This window comes from Aethalodelphis obliquidens, unplaced genomic scaffold (assembly GCF_003676395.1).
Source record: "Aethalodelphis obliquidens isolate GAN/ISIS:26980383/991018 unplaced genomic scaffold, ASM367639v1 scaffold42, whole genome shotgun sequence".
Taxonomy (NCBI): domain Eukaryota; kingdom Metazoa; phylum Chordata; class Mammalia; order Artiodactyla; family Delphinidae; genus Aethalodelphis; species Aethalodelphis obliquidens.
In genome coordinates, this window is record NW_020837986.1 from 16,336 (window position 1) to 36,734 (window position 20,399).

The 20,399-nt window shown below is 51.8% G+C and overlaps 1 protein-coding gene across 6 annotated transcripts in view; it reads left to right on the forward strand.

Annotated features, from left to right (window-relative positions):
• The first annotated feature begins 821 nt into the window (after nucleotides 1-821).
• The window catches only part of SULF2 (sulfatase 2), a 140,262-nt gene continuing 120,684 nt past the window's right edge, over nucleotides 822-20,399 (forward strand). The window contains exons 1-2 of one of the 6 annotated variants that reach the window (XM_027078102.1): nucleotides 1,957-2,090; nucleotides 17,799-17,904. The gene's annotated coding sequence lies outside the window, so the exon portion shown is untranslated. Of the gene's footprint in view, nucleotides 1,602-1,956; nucleotides 2,091-17,798; nucleotides 17,905-20,399 lie in introns of those variants that run through there. The other 5 variants (XM_027078101.1, XM_027078103.1, XM_027078100.1 and 2 more) reach the window with 5 other exon arrangements.

Sequence of the window (20,399 nt, forward strand, 5' to 3'; positions counted from 1 at the left end):
AGAGGCTCTGCAGCAAATGTGTCCCTTCCGCAAAGATGAGGCCAAAAGAGTAGGGGTCCCCACTATTTTTCATTGCTGATGGTGAAGAGGTAAGCCTCACATTTTGATTCAAGGCAAAAAGAGGGCAGAGGAACAGCAACCTCAGTGGTCCCAAAAGGTGGCCACCAGAATCTGATTTGGAAAAGCAAGTTCCAGGTTTTTCTGATTTACTTAGACTGTAAATTGATCTGGGGTAGCTAAGGGAGATTATGGCGGGGAGAGCCTAGAGCCCCCGCCATAAAGGAGTCAGGACACTCAATTTGAATTTCTGATAAACAATGAAGAATTTTTTAGTATAAGTATATCCTCATGGACCTTCTGTATTTTTATTTACTAAATATGACAACCCCAGCTAGCATGAAAGAAGACTGCGGCAGAGAAAAGAGACGCTGTGTTGGAAAGTAACAATGGCCTGGGATTTTAAAAAAACAACTCTGAAGCCAAATGTGTTGGGTTCAAATCCTGGGTCCACTACTTACAGTTGTGTAATATTGGTATAATAATACCTCGTAAGAGTGTTACCAGGTTTACCTCAGTTACTACTGCCTGCAAGTATACCTATCTACAGCTGAGTCTTTTTTCCCTTAGCAGCTCAGCTGTGCTTTCTGCAGCTACTAGTTGGTTCTCTGCCGGCTCATTGCCCATCCCTATCAGCCAGGTCCCCCTCTGGCCTCTTCTGCGACGCTGGGGACAGTGGAAAGCGCGGTAGACAGCACCACCTTGAGTCGAATTCCTCCCCTTTCGGAGGAAGCCACTCTCCTCCTTTCTTTCCTATTCCCGAACCATTTCTGGGCAACGGCAGCTATTTTCACGTGAGCTCAAGTTAATGTCTCAGGGAGATTCCTGGGCGCGTGGGCAGTTCACCCTTCGATCCAGCCGCGGGCCACGGCTCGAGCCGGCGTCTCCAAAAGCTAACGTGTGTGGTTAGAGGCGAGCGCCGGGCTTTCAGCGAAGGCGGTCGGGTGTTTGCAGGCCGGGGCGAGCCCTTGTGAAAGCAGATAAAAGAAAACATTTATTAACGTGTCATTACGAGGAGAGCGCCCGGCCGGGACCGTCGTACGTCCCGAGGAACACTTGGCTCCTTCCAGCTCAGAGGGAGGAGAAAAAGAAAGCGGAAAAGAGGCAAGGATTCTTTCTCTTCGCTTCCAGCCAAGTGGACCTGATCGATGGCCCTCCTGACTTTATTGAAATATTTGAGTTATTAGAGATGCTCCCCTCGTGTGTGTGTGTGTCAACACACACACACCCTCACACGCACGGCTCCGGCCCGCGTCCCTCCCTCATTTCCAGCTCCTGGGCGAATCCCACAGCTGTTTCAACTCTCCGCCGAGGGCGAGCTGGAGCGAGTGTGTGTCGGGTGAGTGTGCGTCTGTGGCCCGGCGAGGGTGCGCGCTCGGCGCCGGGAGCGCGGCCAGCGGGGTCCCGAGGCATCAGGAGGCAGAGGGCTGTCCGGACCCACGCTCTCCGCCGTTGCGCCGTCCGGGGCCAGACTTCGGGGCCGTGGCCGGACGCCGGGGACAGCAGGGCCGGGCCGGCCGGGCCGCCCGTCCTTCCAGCCAGAGGTAAAGAGCTCGCGCGCGCTGGGGCACCGGGAGGGCGCCGCGGCAGGGTCCCCCGCGGCTGCCGGCCCGCCGCTCCCCTCCGCGGCGCGCGCTCGCCTCCCCCGCGCGGAGCTGGGCGGCAGACAGGCAGTCGGGAGGCCGGGCCGCACGGTGCCAAGGGGCAGGCTCGGGCGGCGCGGCGGCCAGGCTGCGGCGATGCGAGAGCCGCCCGGGCAAGGCGCGGACCCGGACTTTGGCGAGGGCGGCGCGCCGGGGCGGGGGCCGGGGGGCGGCGGCGGCGGAGCCAGAGGGCGGAGAGGCGGGAGGAGGCGGAGGGAGGGGAGGAGGAGCGGCAGCAGCACTCGCTGGGGATGCAGCAGCGGCGGCGGCGGCGGCGGCAGCAACAGCAGCAGCAGCGGCGCGGACTCCCTGCGCCCCGCGGCCCGGCCGGGCTGCGGTAGAGGCGGCGTCGCCCAGCGCCCGCTGAGGCCGCCGGGGCCGTGCGCGCTGGTGAGTGGGGCGCGGGGGCCAGGTGGGCGGGGCGGGGGCTCCCCGCGGCCGGAGTCGGCCCCGGGGCGCGCGCGGCCGCGACTGCTTCCCAGGTGAGCTTGGGGCCAGTCCCCACCGCTAGGCTCCGGCCCCAGCGCAGAGCGCGGGCTGCAGAGTGGCTCCGGCGCCGGCGGGCCGCGGGAGGATGACCCGTTTGACCCCTCTGGCGGGTTGGGCGAGCGGGTGAGGACTTTCCACCGCGCCCCTGACCCGCCGACGCGCCTCGCGGAGCCTTGGAGACCTTGGAGGCAGCGCTCCTGGGCTCGCCGGCCGCAGGGGGCTGGCCTCTTTGACCCCTTTGAGTTTAGACCCAACGGACCGGCTAGAAGCCAGACCACGTGGGGCTTGTCCGGGCAGGACACGGGAAAGCAGTGGACCGGATCTTCAGAGTGATAGGGAGCTCGCACATACTGAAAGCAAATGGGATTGTAAAGACAAATCTCCTCCTAGGCTGGGTCAGAACCAGTTCTCATCTCCTTGTAGAGAGATGCTCCCGTCCAGCCGCCCGGGGATTTCGGAAGTGTGACAGTGGAGCCGCAGCGGTTTCTAGGACTGTACTTTTTCTTTTCTTTTAATATTCTTTATAGTAGTTCATTCATTCGTTCTGCAAGCCTTTATGGAACACCTCCTGGTGCCCGGCACCGCGTTATGATCCAGAGAAAAGCGATGAACAGACTCGAGTTCCTGAGCACCACAAGCTTTCAGTTCACTTTGAGGGCAGCTAGGGAAAGAGATGCGGTCTAAGGGTGGGAAACAGTAAGGTGACACCCGCAAATCCTAGTTTTGCCCAGTGACCTCTGTCCGCAACTCCCCGTGTAGAGACTGAAGACCATGGCCCCTGCACACAGTAGGACAAGCCCAGACATCCATTTTGATAGTCCCCTTTTTCCTTCTCCTCTTCGCCCTTCCTGAAAGTTCTGAATCAATTCCCTGCCCCCTCTGCTCTCTGGACAGCCTTTCCTGCAGCTTGTTTTAATCACTTTTTGAGTTAAAAGTCAATATTTAATTAACCAAGTCATTACATTTAGCTTATATTTGAATCTGGGTATTTGCACATCTGTGCATGTCGGGACACCCTCCCGCGTGCCCCTCCATCTGTCCCCTGCCTCTTTCCCACAGCGCCGCTCTCCCTTCCTTTGGGGCAGAGAAGGGAGGCTGCTCTTGGGCAGGTTCTCTGGGGGCCAGAGAAGCAGGGAGGATGGGCTTTCCCTGGAGGACACCCAGTGTCTCTCCCCGGAGCAGGAACAGTTACTCTCATCTTGTAGTTAATAGTGAAGGAGATTTGCTATTGCTGCATCTCCACTACCCATTGCGGAGCCACTGGAGGGTTTTAATTAAATTAAAGGCATTCATTCCATGTAGAAAGGGGGTGGGGAGGACAGCCTGAAGACCACTCACCTGGTGAGAGAGGTTCTCCCAGCTGTGCTTGTCCCACGTGTGGAGGAGAGAACTCATCACAACAGCCTGTCCGGGTGTGTAACTTAGTGTCCTCATAAGCAGCTCGAGGGGAGATGGTGGCAGGCTTTGCTGATGGCAGTTGGACGTTTGCTCACGAAGGATCTTCCTTGGGCCAAGTTTATGCACATAGATGCATGATGTCGGCATGGCTGCCATGGCTGAGAGTCAGTGTGGGTTTGGGCTTTGGGCTTTGTGTATATTTTTCGGTTTTTTTATTTGAATTTATGGCTTTGTCTGAAACCTTAATAGCATGTTAAGTTTTCAAACTTGAGGGTTGAGTGATGAGTTAATTGTAAAACGCCTCCGCCTGGAGGAGGACCAGGCGGCTGTGTGTGAGACTGTGTGTGGTGTATGTACATGTGTGTGTCCCCTGCCCAACAACTCCCTTTAGCCGCCATCCCTAGGACCTAGCTGGTGTGCGGTCGCACACCCTCACACTTGAAGATCCTTTAGATTTGGGAATAATATTTCCCTCTTCCTTTCCGTGGATATGTTCGCTTTATCTGTTTGGACCTGCCTCAAGGGGGCAGCTTCTGGTCTCCTGAGTTAGCCAGCCAGGGAATCTGGCCCAACTCCATCCAATCTGTTTTTAGACTTCCTTCCCTCAGAAAGAGACTGAAAGCCTTGTCCTGCAGAAGAATATCATCATTTCTGACCATTTTGTATTTAAAAGAAAGGGTTTAGTCTAGACTTGATATGATAGTTAACACTTATGTAGTGTTTCATGGGCCAAGCACTGTTCTAAATCCTTAGGCATGATAACTCATTTCATTCACTCAAAACACCTGGGAGGTAGGTCCTGTGATTGTCATCGTGTTAAAGAGGAGGAAACTAAGGCACTGAGAGGATCGTGACTTTCCAACAGCTGGTCAGTGGTACAGCTGGGATTGGCGAGACCCTGGGCCTCCGGGGTCCACTCTGACCCACTGTACTCTCTTCCCTCCTTGGCCTTTATTCCAAGTGTAGAAGAAACAGATATGCAGTGGGGGGAAAGAAAGAAACACAATTAGACGATCAAACTTTGAAAGGCAGAAGCCCCTCAGTAGTCCCACTTCTCTCCAAAAACCTCCAGTGTTTGGGGGGAGGCTGGGGTTTGTATTTTGGTTTTGGGGGTGAGGGATGCCTTGAGGAAAATATGTGATTGCCTGGCCATGTTCTCTTCTCCCTGCAAGTACGCACACACACTCCCTGAGTCAGGATGCAAAGGGATGTATCACGCGGACTGACAGCCAAAAGCCATGAGATCTGAGGGGAGGGTTCGTGCCCACTGAAGGCACAATGGCAAGAGGGTGAAAATTCTCCAAGAGGTGTGGCCCTCTTGTGGTTGGTGGTGGAGTCGCATCGGCCTGTCCCTGGAGGGGAGGGGGAGGGGGTCCAGGGCCCTTTGTTTCAGGCCTGGGCCCTGTGTGACCAGTGGATGTGGAAGGTAGGGCCTCCTCTCAGTGCTGACCTCCAGGTGAGGGAGGCCTCACCCTGGCCTACCTTCCACGCACTTCCTTGTGATGGGCCCTGGCGGGGAATCTACAGTGCCCCTGATCCAGATGCAAGGCGCTGCCTAATTGGAAGATCATTAAGATCATTATAATTAATTGGCATCCTGATAAATGGCGTGTTTGCCTAACTGGGGTGGTTGCTAGGGAACCAGGCCTCACTCGGAGAGGAGAGGGGAAGTGGCGTTAGGCTGGCTGCAGGTGGGTGTCAGGGTTATAGACCCAGCGGGTTAACGGGTGGGAAGCGAGAGCCGTCCTCACCCGCATCTGCTGGTGTTTACTGGGCAGCAGCTGTGTGCAAGTCGCAAGTGGATTATCAGTTAGGGGTACTTTCCTAGAAGGACTGGGAAGTAACCGGGACCTTTTCTCTTGTAAGCAACAGAAAGTAGGGGGAAAAAAATCACAAATCAATTTAAGAAGAGAAAGGGACTTACTGGCTTTCATGACCAAAAAATGCTAAGGTAACAGCTTCAGGCGCAGCTGAGTCAGGGCTCAGATTTTGGCCTGAAAATCTGTTCCTCTCCATCTCTGCTCTTTCTTCCACGGGGCTGGTTTCTCTCTCCAGCTCTGAGAGGCGGGCAGCCTCTAGCACCGTGGTCAGGAGAGCAAGGCTGCGTGGCTACCTGCCCAGTTATGTGATCCACGGCACGTTACTTAACCTTTCTATTGCCTCAGTGTTCTCAACCAGCAAATGTCGATAATCACAGCACCTCTCTCCTGGCTGGTAGGAAAGGCTAAAATGAGATCATCAGTGTCAAGGGCTTTAACATGGTGTCTGACACAGGCAAGCCCTGGGGAAACATTGGCTGTTCTCATGATTAAGGAGTTGAGCTCAAGAGCTGTCCTCTCATTCTCTCTGGTTTGAGCCCACCAGGAAAGAACAAGCCTCTTTTCTGGTAATGCCCACCCAAGCCCCAACCGTCCCTCTGATTAGACTGTTTTATGTCACATGCTCACTCCAGGTCAGCCACTGGCCATGGAAATGAGTCAATGACCATGGGCTTAGGCCAGGCTCCCAGGGCCCGCCCTGGAGCTGGGGGCAAACCAACTAAGACCCCAAGGCCCCAGAGGACACCAGGGAAAGGGAGCCTGGCTGCTGGGGAGGCAGACCGCCAGTGCCTATGATGAGGGGGGACATGAATGTGACACATGATGGCCAGATGGACCTGCTTCCAGTTTGATCGAGGGGGTACCGCAGAAACAGCTGCTTAGTGGACAGCCTCCCCTGCCCCTCCACTGAGGTTAACAAGTGCTGGAGGCTGGACTTTTCTGCCTTAGTGTCTGACAGGTGCTACCTGGCCTGAATTCTGTGATTTTTTTTTTTCAGGTAAGGCTTTATTGGGGCCCCTGCTGCTGCGGGGGTGGGGGGTAAGAACAAGTACAGGTTCCCTTGCTGGCTCGCTCCCTCCCTCAGGGTGTGTGAGCTGATTCCTTATATGGGGTGATGGTAGGGGTATGTCCAGGGGTCGGACTGGAGCGGTGGCTTAGGTGGGCTGCCCCCCCCTTAGGTGGTGTTGTGTGCAGGGGGCATGCGCAGTGCCCTGTTTTTGCTCCGGGCCCTTTAAAAGTGGCAGTTGAGCTTTTTGGTCTCTTTGTATCTTGTTGTCCAGAATTTGCCCCAATTGTGCATGCGCACAGTTATTTTTAATCCCTTATAGTTTCTTTGTATTTTGTTGCTCGAGGAGACGTTTGAACTGCAAGAACTGTGGTGCAAGAACTGCGGCACTGCAGCAAAGGGTCCCAGGTCCCAGCCTGTCTCGTTTCCCGCGAGAGACTCTGCACCTTTATTCTTAAGGGGTAAGGGGCTGAAGGTCTCTTCTTCTGAAACTCTTCCTCCTGGATGGGCTACAGACCCTAGTGTCTTCTAGGCTCCAACGGTTTGAAGTAAGGCTCATGACGGCTCAAGGCATTTAGCCCATTCCAGCAGAGAGTGGCCCGGGTCCCTACAGGTCCTTGAGACAGTCAGCGAGGGACTTCTACGATTCTGTGATTTCTGGTGGGGCAGTGTTTGCCCAACCTTCCACCATGAGAGTCGTCTGGAGGTATTTGTTAAAAAGCTCAAATTCCAGACCCTGCTGAATCAAACTCCCAGGGAGGGCCCTGGCTGCTGGAAGAGAACCAGAGTGCCCTGTGTGTGTGTGCGTGTGTGTGTGTGTTCCGCATCAGCAAAGAGGTGGAAAGAGGCCCATCGAGTGTGCATATCTTGTACTCCTGTCTGATGCAGGGGCAGCCAGAAGGCAGAGGAAATGCTCTAAATGAGATCAGGCATATAAAGGTGTTCTGGAAACTGCAGTACAGATTAAGAGGTCATTCCTCTTATTTGTCAGTGCACACGTGTTTATTGAGCAGCTATTGTGTGACAGGCACTGTGTTAGGCGTTAGGATGAACAAGAGAGAACCCTACTCTCATGGAATTACATTCCAGAGGGTGAGAAAGCAGATAATACACAAGCAAGCAAGTCCGAGGCTCTTTTAGAAAGTGACAGGCTGTACGGTGGAAACAAGATAGTGACGTGATGGGAAATTATGGGGAGTGGGGGAGGGCAACTTTTGGCAGGTGGTCAAGGGAGACCCCTCTGAGGATGTGACTTTTGAGTTTTGACCTAAATGTTGAGATGAGCCAACCTGGGGAAGATGTAGAGGAAGAGCATTCCAGGTAGAAGGAACAGCCAGTGCAAAGGCCTGGAGGTGGAGAGGAGTGGCCTGTTCAAGACACCTGTTTAAAACACAAATAGAAGTCCAGTGGGGTGAAGGGTAGTGAGTAAGCGGCGGGGTGGGGTGGGGGTGGGGGTTGAGGTCAGTGGTGAGAAATGGGGGCCAAGGTGAGAAATTTAGAATTTATTTCAAATGAAATGGAAAACCACTGGAGAGTTTTAAGTCAGGGAATGACAGGATTGGTGTTTTAAAAAGATGTCAGTGGCTACCATGAGAGGGATGCTTTGCAGGTGGAAGCAGAGACATGAGGATGGTGAGCTGATATGGGCCAGGATTTTGGTGGTAGTAATGGAGATGGAGTGAAATGGGTGGATTGGAGATATATTTGGGGGGCAAAGCCAGTGGAACTTTCTGGTGGATTGGATAATTAAAGTGAGGGAAGAGCTGTAGTTTTCAACCAAGGACAACTTTGCCCCCCAGGAGACATTTAGCAATGTCTGGAGGTGTTTTTGGTTGTCACAACTAGGGAGGAGATGCTACTGGTATCTAGTGGGTGGAGGCCAGGGATGCTGTTAAACACCCTACAATGTGCAGGATAGACCCCACAACAGAGAATGACTCAGCCCCATATATCTCTAAGGCCGAGGAGTCAAAGATGACTGGGCAGCTTGGAGTATGGTGATTCCTAAGTAGGGAAGACGAGGAGAGAAAGTTTGGAGGAGCGAGGATGATTCAGAGTGTAGTTGTGGAAATGTTGGGTTTGAGATGACACTCGACCTGGGTGGCGGAAGGCTCACTGGGTGCTGGATACACAAGTCTGGAGCTGGTTGGTACTGGCAAGTGAAATTTGAGAGTCATCGGTACATCCATGTTATTTTAAGCCCTGGGACTGGACACAATCATCTAGGGAGAATGTATTTTGTTCCCTGGTGGGCTTTCCTCCCTTGTCCCCCGCTCCAGTGCCTGTCACGCATCAATTGGATGAATATTTTTAGACATCCCACACGCTCACCTCTTTAGGATCCTCCTGAGAAATTCCCAAAGGCTCAGGCTGAGCCCCTTCACCCCACCTTGTCCATCTACTCATTGCTCAGTGATTAGCAGACAGAGCTAAATAGTCATCACTCTGCAACAGATGCCCTCGGGAAACTGCTGAAGTTCAAATGGGATCCTGGGCCTTACAGGCAGCACAGTGCCTCCTTGGTAGAACAGCTGGTCACATGGTCTTCAGAGCTTCTCCTCCAGCCCAGACCCAGACTTCGTGGAATTCTCTCTAACCAGTATCTGCCACTGTTTTGAATTTTCCACGGTCTCTTAATATGATTCCAAAACACATGCTGCCCGGGGGCCCTGGCCTCTGACGTGTAGCTTCGTCTTACGAAAGGCCTGTATCCACTGCTTTATACACCTGGGCCTTGCTTGAAACTTGGATAAGTTCTATCCCAAACTCAGAGTCGTTATGAGCAGGGCTTGTGTGTGTGAGTTGATGGATAGGGCTGTCCCCGGAGACCATGAACAGTACCCGAGATGTGCTTGGCCAGGTGGAAGCCAGATGTGTTAGGAGAAGAATGCTGCCAACAGCCTTTCTTATTGGCTGGAGACCAGGGTCCCAGCGGGTGACTTGACCCACCTCAGCAGCCAGAAAAGGGGAGTGTTTTTAGCCACAAAAGTCCAGGAGATGTTCATGCTCTGGTGAAAATCACATCATCCAAAAGCAGCATTTCTGGCCTGTTCTAGAGACGGGCACTGTCCACAGACTTCTGACTGCAGGCCACTTACCTTGATATTTCAGAGAGGAGGAAAGCCTACTGGAGTCTTAGTGGTTTGGAGTCCTAATCACTTGAGGGTGAATCAAGATGTGTTCACTGCAAGTAATAGAATTCCTGGCTGAGAGTGGCTTGTGCAGTAGCAACACTTAATTCTCACATAATGAGAATCCAAAGCGGGGGAGCCCAAGGGCCAATTTGTTGCTAAAAAATAATGTCCTCAAGGACCCAGGATGTTCCTAGCCTGTTCCTCTGTCCTCAGCTTCATGGTCTTTGTGGCTTCATGATCTCAAGATGGCTGCCACAGCTCCAGACATCACATCCCCCTACAAAATGGGAATAAAGAGCAGGATTCCTTGCGATCTCTCTTTTAATTAGAGAGCAAAATCCTTCCAAGAACACCCCCACCCCAGCAGACTTAGGTTTAGCTTCATTGCCCTGGGGTTGGGTTTTGTACTAGCCTCTAAGCCAAACACTGACAAAGGGAAATAGGGTTTTTATGTTCGGTTTAGCTTAGTTGTTCCCCAAATTAGCAGGTCAAACACCTTCTTCTTATAACAAACAGATTTTGCCAAGTTTACCTGAAGTAAATTCATAGATAATATAACCTGTCTACCCATATATTTTAATCGATAAAGTACCCTCACTGTAATTTAAAGAAAAGCTAAAAAGGAAAGTGATTTATAATTAAGCATATATATTGCAGCCTATGAACGCTTAGACACAACTACATTAGAAGGTGTAATGAAGCAGTCAGATGCTCACACTAGAATCACATAAATCTGACAGCTACAAATGCAGCGGGATACAGATGTTTGGGTTTGGCAACTTGAAGACCACAAGTGCTATGGCCATAAGTAATATGATTTTCCAAAACAGAACAATTTACCAAATTTTCCAAATGAAACAAACTATGGTCTTCCCTCAGTTTACTTAGCGGTTGCATTCCTGGAAAATTCAGCATAGGGTAGAACCCCACAAATACATCTTTGGCGTTTATGTGTGAAGCGGAGTTCATGTCTAAGGTCAGGCAATGTAAAAGCTTTTTCACCTACATGAGTGTCTGGTGGGATGTCCAAAAGTCATGCTGGAAATGGGGCGATTCTTCACTGCGTGGAGCATTGCATTATCCGCCATCCCTGCAACCCCACTAGACACGAGAAGCATCCCCCAGTCATGTGACAACCAAAACCTCACAAATTCCAGAGAAACGCCTCTTTGGGGAATGATTTCACCCCCTGGAGAACCACTGGCTTAGACTGATGCTGGTTTGTTGCCAGGGTGGGGGAAGATCCACCCCCTGAAAAAACTGGGGTCCTGTAGACCAGGGAATGACCGGAAGGGGAGGCACCCACAGTTTCTGCCTCAGATTTGTCCCCAAGCCCCTCTTTCTGCCCCTCACCCTTCCTGTTGACATGTTCCTAAAATGTCCCAGTCCAGCCAGTGAAATAAACGCATGTGGTTGGCGTGGACCAGGCTCTCCAGTGAATGGGGTGATGAGTTCTCGGGTTAATCTGGGTATCAGTGGTTTCCACCTGGACAGGAGATGAAGATGGTACAGATGATTGAACATAACTCCCTGAGAATCCATGTGTCATCATGGTTAAGGGCGTAGACTCCAGAACCAGACTTCCTGGTTCAGATCCCAGCTTGGCCATTCAGAAGCTGGGTGGAGCTGGGCAAGTCACTTGACCACTCTGAGCCGAGAGCCCTCTTCTGTACAATGGGGGCAATCCCAGTAGACTCCTCCTAGAGTTACTGTGAAACACTAGAACAGTGTGTGGGTACATGGAAATTGCCTCAAAACGTAGATGTTATTGCCGTCATAGTTATTATTGCTTATATTTGTAGATACTTTTTAGCTTTTTTAAATTGAGATATAATGGACATGTAACATTGTATACATTTTAGATATACAACATAATGATTACAATGTAATGATTTGATACATGTACACATTGCAAAATGGTTACCCAGTAAGTGTAGTTAAACATCCATTGCCACGCATAGGTGCAGTTTTTCCTTGTGATGAGAACTTTTAAGATCTATTCTCTTAGCAGCTTTCAAATATATAGTACAGTGTTAACTGTAGTCACCACGCTGTACATTACATCCCCAAGACTTATTTATTTTATATCTGGAAGTTTATATCTTTGACCACCTTCACCCATTTCGCTCATCCCCCACCCCCCACCTTTGGCAACCACCAATGTGTTCTCTGTAGCTATGAGTTCAATTATGGGTTTGTTTTTTGTTTTTAGATTTAGATCATGCAGTATTAGTCTTTCTCTGATTTATTTCACTTAGCATAATGCCCTTAAGGTCCATCCATGTTGTCGCAAATGGAAAGAGTTCCTCCTTTTGTATGGCTGAATAATCCATTATAGACGTATACCACATTATCTTTACCCGTTCATCCATCAGTGGACACTTAGATTGTTTCCATATTTTGGCTACTGTAAGTAATGCTTCAGTGAACATGGCAGGGGGGTCAGTGCAGATAGCTTTTCGAGTGATTTGATTTCCTTGGGATAAGTACCCAGAAGTGGAATTGCTGGATCATGTGGTAGTTTTTTGGTTTTTTTATTTTGTTTTTTTGGCTGCGTTGGGTCTTCATTGCTGCACCAGCTTTCTCTAGTTGAGGCGAGCAGGGGCTACTCTTTGTTGCGGTGCGCGGGCTTCTCATTGCAGTGGCTTCTCTTGTTGCGGAGCACGGGTTCTAGGCGCGTGGGCTTCAGTAGCTACAGCGCATGGGCTCAGTAGTTGCGGCTAGCGGGCTCTAGAGTGCAGGCTCAGTATGTGTGGCATATGGGCTTAGTTGCTCCGCGGCACGTGGGATCTTCCCAGACCAGAGCTCAAACCCGTGTCCCCTGCATTGGCAGGCAGAATCTTAACCACTGCGCCACCAGGGAAGTCCCTCATGTGGTAGTTCTATTTTTAATTTTTTGAGGAACCTCCACACTGTTTTCTATAGTGGCTGCGTCAGTTCTTTTTAACTTTTGAAGTGCTTTTACGCCTAGCATCCTGTATGGTCTTTTCAGCCACTCCGTTCATAAGAAAAGCCGTTGGTTTCCTTCCTGCTGATGAGGAACGTCCAGCTCAGAGAGACAGGAGCAGGCTGAAGGCATAACTGGGCTTAGAGATTGATTCTGTGGCTTCCTGAGCTGATGAGCTACGTCATGTCCACCCCTAACCCTGCCCCGCCCACCTCCTCTTTTAGGCCTCAGTGAGTCCATCTCAGGAAAGGAGGTGACCTGTAGGGGAAGGACCTATAGGACAGGGCCCTGAGTGTGTCCTAGGAACCCAGGATGGGGCTCCTCACCGTGTGCACAGGGAGATGCTTGTGAGTGGAGCCGGGGTTCCCAACAGAATCTCCAGGGGACCTCTTAAGTTCCAGTGCCCAGGCCATACCCAGACCAATTAAATCAGCACCCCTGGGTGGGGGGGAGGGGCAGACATCAGGCTGTTTTACAGCTAGCTCCCAGATGATTCCAATGTACAACTGAGGCTGAGGGCTGCTGAAGCAGGAGAGTAAGTGCTAGAAAGGGTGCATTTCTGCAAAATCCCAAAAGGGCTTGTAGGAGCTAGCAGCTCCTGGAATAAAACCCTCCCTCCAGGGGCCCGCTACACCCATAATAAAGTCTACCTTGCCCTGCACCGCCTGGCCTCCACTTCCGTCTCACTCCACTCAGCATGCTACACCCAGTCACGCTGGCCTCCTCTCTGTTCCTTGGCTGCCTCAGTGCTTGTTCCGACCTCAGGGCCTTTGCTCTTGCTGTTCCCACTGCCTGGACCGCTCTTCCTCCAGAGCATCACAGGTCAGGCCCCCCTGGATGCTTCAGGTCTCAGCTCAAATGTCACCTCCTCAGAATGTCAAGAACGCCTCCTCGGTTTATGTTTATAGCACTTTTCACTCTCTGGAATTACCTGGATTTACTTACTTGCTTCTTTGTCCTCTTGCTAAAAAGTACACCCCATGGTTGTGGGGACCTTGTTTGTATCCCGGCACCTACAACAAGGCCTGGCACTCTGAGTGCTCAGGAAGTATTTTGGGGAAGAAAGAATCAAGGCAGGAGGCTTGGAGATGTGCTGGTGGATCTGAATCTAGTGTTTGGGGATCCTTGCTCAAGGCAAGGGAGTCGAAACCTGTTTGTCATCTGCCAAAAGCACAGGTGAGAGTGGAGGGGGTTGCTCTCACCTAGTCACCAGTCCCTGTCCCCTCCCGGTACCCAGCCCAGTGGAGGAGCCAGGCTTTGTGCTAACATCCTTTTCACAGCGGCAGATACCTCCCTCATACCACAGCAGGGACATCAGGCCCTGCAGAAGGGCTGGTGGGATGTTCTGCTTCTGACCAGTCTCAGACCACCTGAGATATATAAATTAATCCGTGAGATCAGTGGCATGACATTCTAATGAGGATCTGTGACATGACCTTGTAATGAGGGCTCTTAGATCGAAGATTTCTGCCCTGGGCCCTGGGAATGACAACTACCCCCCCTTTCCCCAAGCTGTCCCCTCCTGGAGGAAGCTATCACCGTGCAGGAGACCTACCTCTCTCACCTCCTTTCCGGGACCCACACACAACTGAGAAAGTTCTGCATGCCAGGTGGTGGTCTAAGTGCTTGCTCAGGGTGTCTTAGTCCATTCTGGCTGCTGTACTAGAAAACCAGAGACTGGGTGGCTTATGAACAACAAAAATTTATTTCTCACAGTTCTGGAGGCTGTGAAGTCCAAGGTCAAGGTGCCAACAGTTTCAGTGTCTGGTGAGGGCCTGCTTCCTGGTTCATACACGGCACCATCTTCTCTCTGTGTCCTCACATGGCAGAAGGGGCAAGGGAACTCTCTGGGGTCTTTTATTAGGGCACTAATCCCATTCCTGAGGGCTCCACCCTCGTGATCTAATCACCTTCCAAAGGTCACAACTTCAGATACCATGATATTGAGGATTAGGTTTCAACATAGGGATTTGGGGAGGATGCAAACATTCAGTCTATAGCACAGGGATATTCTAATCCCCGTTTTACAGATGAACAAAGTGAGAGGTCTCCTTGCTCTGCCATCCTTTAGGAATAGGACATCATAGGCTGGCTGACCAGTGCCCATATTCCGCTCACAGAAATGTTTTGTTTGACTTACACACTATTTTTTTTTTTTTTTCGGTACGCGGGCCTCTCACTGTTGTGGCCTCTCCCGTTGCGGAGCACAGGCTCCGGACGCGCAGGCTCAGCGGCCATGGCTCACGGGCCCAGCCACTCTGCGGCATGTGGGATCTTCCCGGACCGGGGCACGAACCCACGTCCCCTGCATCAGCAGGCAGACTCTCAACCACTGCACCACCAGGGAAGCCCCTGACTTACACACTATTTTTAACATTTTTTGAAGTTGGCAGATTTTTAACAACTGTGAGACTTCACATTTTTAAAATGAGAGTTTCCAGCTTCTGAAAAATAGACGTGGGCTATATGTGGCGGCACTGGGCTCCTGTCCCCACTGATGGTATATTTTCCACTTTGCCACAGTCCTCCTCACCCCCATTCCCTATTGTCTGAGGGTACAACCAAGTTCATTTGCCATTTATCATTGCACTTGCCCTGCTGCTCCTCTCTCATGGATCAGTATTTCTGTGTTCGAATGCCTCTATCAAAAGTGGTAAAGTGAGAGATGGAAAGAAGGAGGTGTGTGGGTTTCAAGTTTTTCTTATACTTGGTTACGTCACCTGCCTGGCCCACGTGGGCATTTGAGTTTTTCCTTTGCTGTAACACTTTGTTCATACCAGATGGCCACCCTTCTAGGGACAATGCGTTGGAACTTCAATTTATTATAATAATAACAAAATCTAGTATCTAATGGGTACTTGTTGCCAAGCATTTAATCATCATGACAGTCCTCTTAATCAGGACCTGTTATCGTCTCCATTTCATAGCTGAGGAAACTGAGGCAGTGTGTGATCCCCCCACCAGAAGAGGAGCTCCTTAAGCTTGTTCATCTTTGTGCCAGCTTACCGCTGTTCGAAACAGTGATTGAATGAATGAATGATGTTCTCCTCTAAGTGTTCATCTGCTTGGCCCCAGGAGACCAAAAATGTTGACTCATCATAGGTCATCTGAGACCTTCCCGTTGGAGGCACAGGCTCTAATCAGTGTCATTGCGGATTCTTTAGCTGTGTGTCCCCAGCTCAGTGGCTGAAAGCAATGATTATTTACTTCTGATGAGTTTGTGAGTTGCCAGGTGGTTCTCCTGCTTCAGATGATGTCAGCTGGAAGGTCCAAAATGGCTCCACCCAAAGCTGATCAAGAGGCGGGAGCTCCTTTGGGGCCATCAGCTGAATGGCTGCATCCTCCTCCACGTGGCCTCTTCCCGTGGCTGCTTGTACTTCCTCACAGTATGGCGGTCTCAGGGTAGCCTGACTTCTAAGAGCGCACATGTAAAAGCTGCCAGGCCTTCTTAAGGCTTTAGCTTCAGAAGTTCTAGGGGCCTAGGAGCAGGAGTGACTGGCAGCCTCCTGAAGGAGGGGTTCCAATGAGATAAATGCACCCCTGCTTTTTTTTTTTTTCCTGCTCTTGACATTCTATTTGAATGTCAGGGGCCCAGTGAGAGAGTCTGATTGGCCAACTTTTGTCATAGGATCACCCTTTGGTCACATGGCAGGAGAGGGTGGGGCATCTTGGCAGGGGAGAGAGAATCCTCAAGAGGAAATTGGGGTACTGTTGTCAAGAGAAGGGGACCAGATGCTGGACAGACAAAAATAGTTAGAAAACCTCTGTACAGCCCCTGAGTAAGTGGCTCTGCCCCAGGATGAGCAGTTAACATTTTTGAATGAATGAATGAATGGAGGATGGATGGATGGATAGATGATTTTTTTTTAAGTCTGGTATAAGTAGAATGCCCAAATCTGTGTGGCAGCTCTTCCTGGGCAGGGGCCCCGTAGTTCAGGCACTGCTGAGGGTTTGGGAGCCCCCCCTCATTTTATGGGCCAAAGCCAGCTCCCAGAATCCTGGCTACACTCAGCGTCCTCACCCCGAAGGGGGGGCTGATTGGAGCTGGCCCCGGAAGGGAGAGCGTGCACAGTAATAAGGGACCGGCCTGCGCAGTGGGTGGGCTCCTGCCACCCCCGGGCCCCGCCCCACCATGAACACGAGCAGCCCGGCCCTCACTCCCTTTCTTCCAGCCACTGGGCACCTGGACACACAGTAACACCTGGTGACACCCAGTGAGTCCCCCAGAGAAACTGATCCCAGCTCAGAGAACACCTGTGACCCAGGCTGTCCTCCCACGTGACAGTCTATTTCCAGCTGCTAATTAGACAGCACAGCAGTCCAGGGTTGGAAACAGACCTGTCATTCGAGATTCTCTCTGACTCCCATCTCTAAATTTAGTGGGTTATTTGGTAAAAGTTGCTTCAGACTCTCTCCCCTGCCTGTGAGTACAGTCTTATCAAATAATTGCCAAGCATCAGGCCATTTCCAAGGTGAGCTAATGAGACGCGCATCTCCTAATAGCAGGGGCCTGATGGGTGAGCACGGTGCCCATGGCTGCAGATTGGGTGAAAGGGAAGAAATAATTGGATTATTAATACCGAGCAGCTAAAATAGCCTTTCATCCATTTTATGTTCTTCTCGAAGGAGACTGCAGTCTCTGGAAACCTAAATGTGGGTTCTGTGGGGGTAAACAGTGCTGAGAACGTGCGGGGTTAACAGGTGGGAGGGGCAGTGACCGGCATTGCCAGCCCTGGCCGGGCAGTTGAAGCCGAGAACCAGCCCGCAATTAGGCGTGAATAATGACTCTGTCACGGTCCGACTTTATTGCCTTTGGCCAAAAGCCCTTTGCAGAAATAACTCCGTAGCTTGCTGCCAGGGAAGCTTTTGTCCGCGGCCAAGACAAAACAACAAAGAACAGAGGTGGGAAGAACTGTATCTGATTCCCGTTTCCCCTAAGCACCCGGGAAGGGCAGCAGGTGTGGCCTACCCGGAAGGCCTGGGCAGGGGGCAAGTGACGTCCAACCTCAGGTAGGCCAGGCTGCCACAGCTGCTCCCTGCTGCTGCCATTCTGGTCTTTATTACGGTCTTCAAACCGACCCAGCTTATTCCCACCACAGGGCCTTTGCACTTGCTTTTTCCCTTGCTTAGAAAGCATTGCGCCCACAACTGGCTTCTCACCCACCTTCTGGTGTCGGCGCAGACATCACCTCCTAGAGGTCTCCCCTGATTTACTCTATCCTGTCATCCTGACAACTCCCTTCAAAGCACTTAAGATCATCTGAAATTCATCTTCATTTGTTAAATCTGTGTCTCCCCCACCAGAATCTCAGCTCCTTCAGGACAGAGGCCTGGCCTGCCTGGTGATCACAGCTGTTTCCCAGCATTCCACACAGCACCTAGCACAAAGTAGGTGCTCAGGAAAGATCAGGTACCTTCGAAGGGTTGCAAATGGGCCCCCAGCCAAGCTCCAGAGGAGCTTTGCTTGGCCCGCTCAGTGTTTAAAATGTATTGACTGTTTTTACTCTGAAAATGGCAACCCCACAGGTGTGGTCCGGTCCCCACCCCTCCCTGTGACCCTAAATCCAGGCCATGTCACTCACTTCTCTTGCCTGGGCCCTGCAGGCATTTGAGTTTGTGTCCCCACTTTAGACAAAGGCCACTGCACACAGGTGTCTCTCCACAGGTGACCAAACAGCATCTAGAATTCCTGTGAGCCCAGGCGGTGGGCCAGTCCACTGGCCTCCGGCCCAGCCAGTCCCACTGACTGGATTGAGGCATGGTTCCCAGTGGGCAGGACCCAGTGGTCCTCATCTTAGGAGTCCGTGCCCAGACCATTAATGACATTGAACGTCATCGTGCTCTCTTTTGAGCCTTCTGAGTCATCAAGGAGGGAATTCCATTAACCCCTCTGTTGTGGTCTTCAAAGAGGCCTGCTCCCCTTGCAAGAAAATGTTCAGTGCCCTTGGCAAGCAGGAATTTAACCGTAATGTCACTACATTTGTTTCTTTGCGCTGCTATCCATTTATGGCAGGGGTTCTCACCTGGGGGCAATTTTGTACCCCCTTCCCAGGGGACATTAGGCAATATTTGGAGACTTCGGATTTTTTTGGCTGTGTCAGGCCTTAGTTGCGGCATGCAGGATCTTCAGTGTGGCATGCGGGATCTTTCGTTGTAGCACACAGGCTCTCCCTTGTGGCACACAGGCTTCTCTCTAGTGGTGGTGTGTGGGCTCTGTAGTTTGCGGCACGTGCGCTTCTCTCTACTTGAGGCGCGAGGGCTCAGTAGTTGTGACGCGCAGGCTTAGTTGTCCCGCAGCATGTGGGATCTTAGTTCCCCGACCAGGGTTGGACCCGTGTCCCCTGAATTGGAAGGTGGATTCTTTACCACTGGACCATCAGGGAAGTCCCTGGAGACATTTTTATTGTCATCGTTGTGGGTGGTTGCTACTTGCATCTAACGGGTAGAGGCCAAGGATTCTGCTAAACACTGTACAGTGCACACAACTGCAGAGAATGACGCAGCCCCACATGTCAGCAGTGCCCAAGTTGAAAGACCCTGGTTTAGGGCAAGGGGTGCTTATTCCCCATGGAGGGAGAAAACTGCCTTTGTAACTAAATTTACTGAAATAAGAAAGGGAGCGGACAGAAAGCTGTATCTGGCACAAACAAGAGTGCAGGTGACAAGCAGAATTTCCGAGACCCTGACATGTGGGATGCTGGGGTCAAGGTCAGTCTTGTCGCCCTTTTGGGGAGCAGAGCAGACTGTTGGCTTCACACCAGAAGCCCCGACCCTGGAAGCTGCCCATCTCGCCAGAAAATTCCTGGGAGCTGCCTGTCAAACTGCAGCGGTTGCTTCTGGGAGAAGCTTCATGTCTCAGGCTGAGTTCTAGAAGGTTGGAGCTGTTTGCAGCTCTGCTGCCCAGCCAGGCTATGTTAACGTTCCTCCCAAACCCAGCCCGGCACCCCCCAGTCGAAGTCTCCCCCCAGGACAAGCCAGCGGCCACCCAACGAGACTGGGGACGGCAGCCTCCTGGACCGGGCAGCTTCCCGGCAGACGGTGGCCCTGAGCTCCTGGGGCCAAAGGGCCAACCCTGAGGAGGGTCATTGCTCATGTCAGCAGGAGGAAAGGTCTGGGGGAAGTGAGGGCCAGTTCCCCAAAATCAGGTCACCCAGTTCTGTTTGGGTTTCTGCATTTATGAGGTGGCTTCCTTTCTGCTTAAAAAGACGGGACTTTTTAAAAAGTGAAAATAAATCAATGTTTTCAATGCCGATGTAACTGGGGCACCTCCATTCTCTGCAGCGAGGAGGAGAGGGTGTCACTGTGCTTTCACATCCAGGGCAAGCTTGCTTTCTGCCTCCTCTGCCTCTTCTGCTCCCTTCAGAACCGCCTCAGCACGGGCCCCATTGATTTAACCCCTTTGGGTCATTTGAGAAAGAGGAGTGGGCATGGGGGAGGCTTCTGGTCACCCCAGGGCTTCCTGAGGCTCAGGGATCTTTGAAATGGGCCTGGGCACAAACTCCAAAGCTTGGCAGTTACAGACACGCAGAATCTGACTCAGATCAAGTTTCACTTCCTAGAAGGGGTGACGTATGCAGGGGAGAGGCTCTCACCCACGGCCGAGCCCAGGCCTCCGTGACTTGGCAGGGCTCCCTGTGGGGCCACAAGATAACACCCCGCATGCTCATCTCCAGTGCGATCTTCTCACCCCTCCGTCTGGAGGTGGGGCATCCCTGGTGTCCCGTCCATGAATCTGGCCAGGCACGTGTATCACTGGTAACCAATAGAATGGCGGGATTGATGCTGGGGACAGCAGAAAAGATGAGATTCCGTCAGAAAAGATGAAGTGGCTCCCCTTGACTGCTGGGATGCTCAGTTTTGGACCCCTAAGCTGCTGCGTAAGAAATCAGCCGCCAGCCTGAGGCC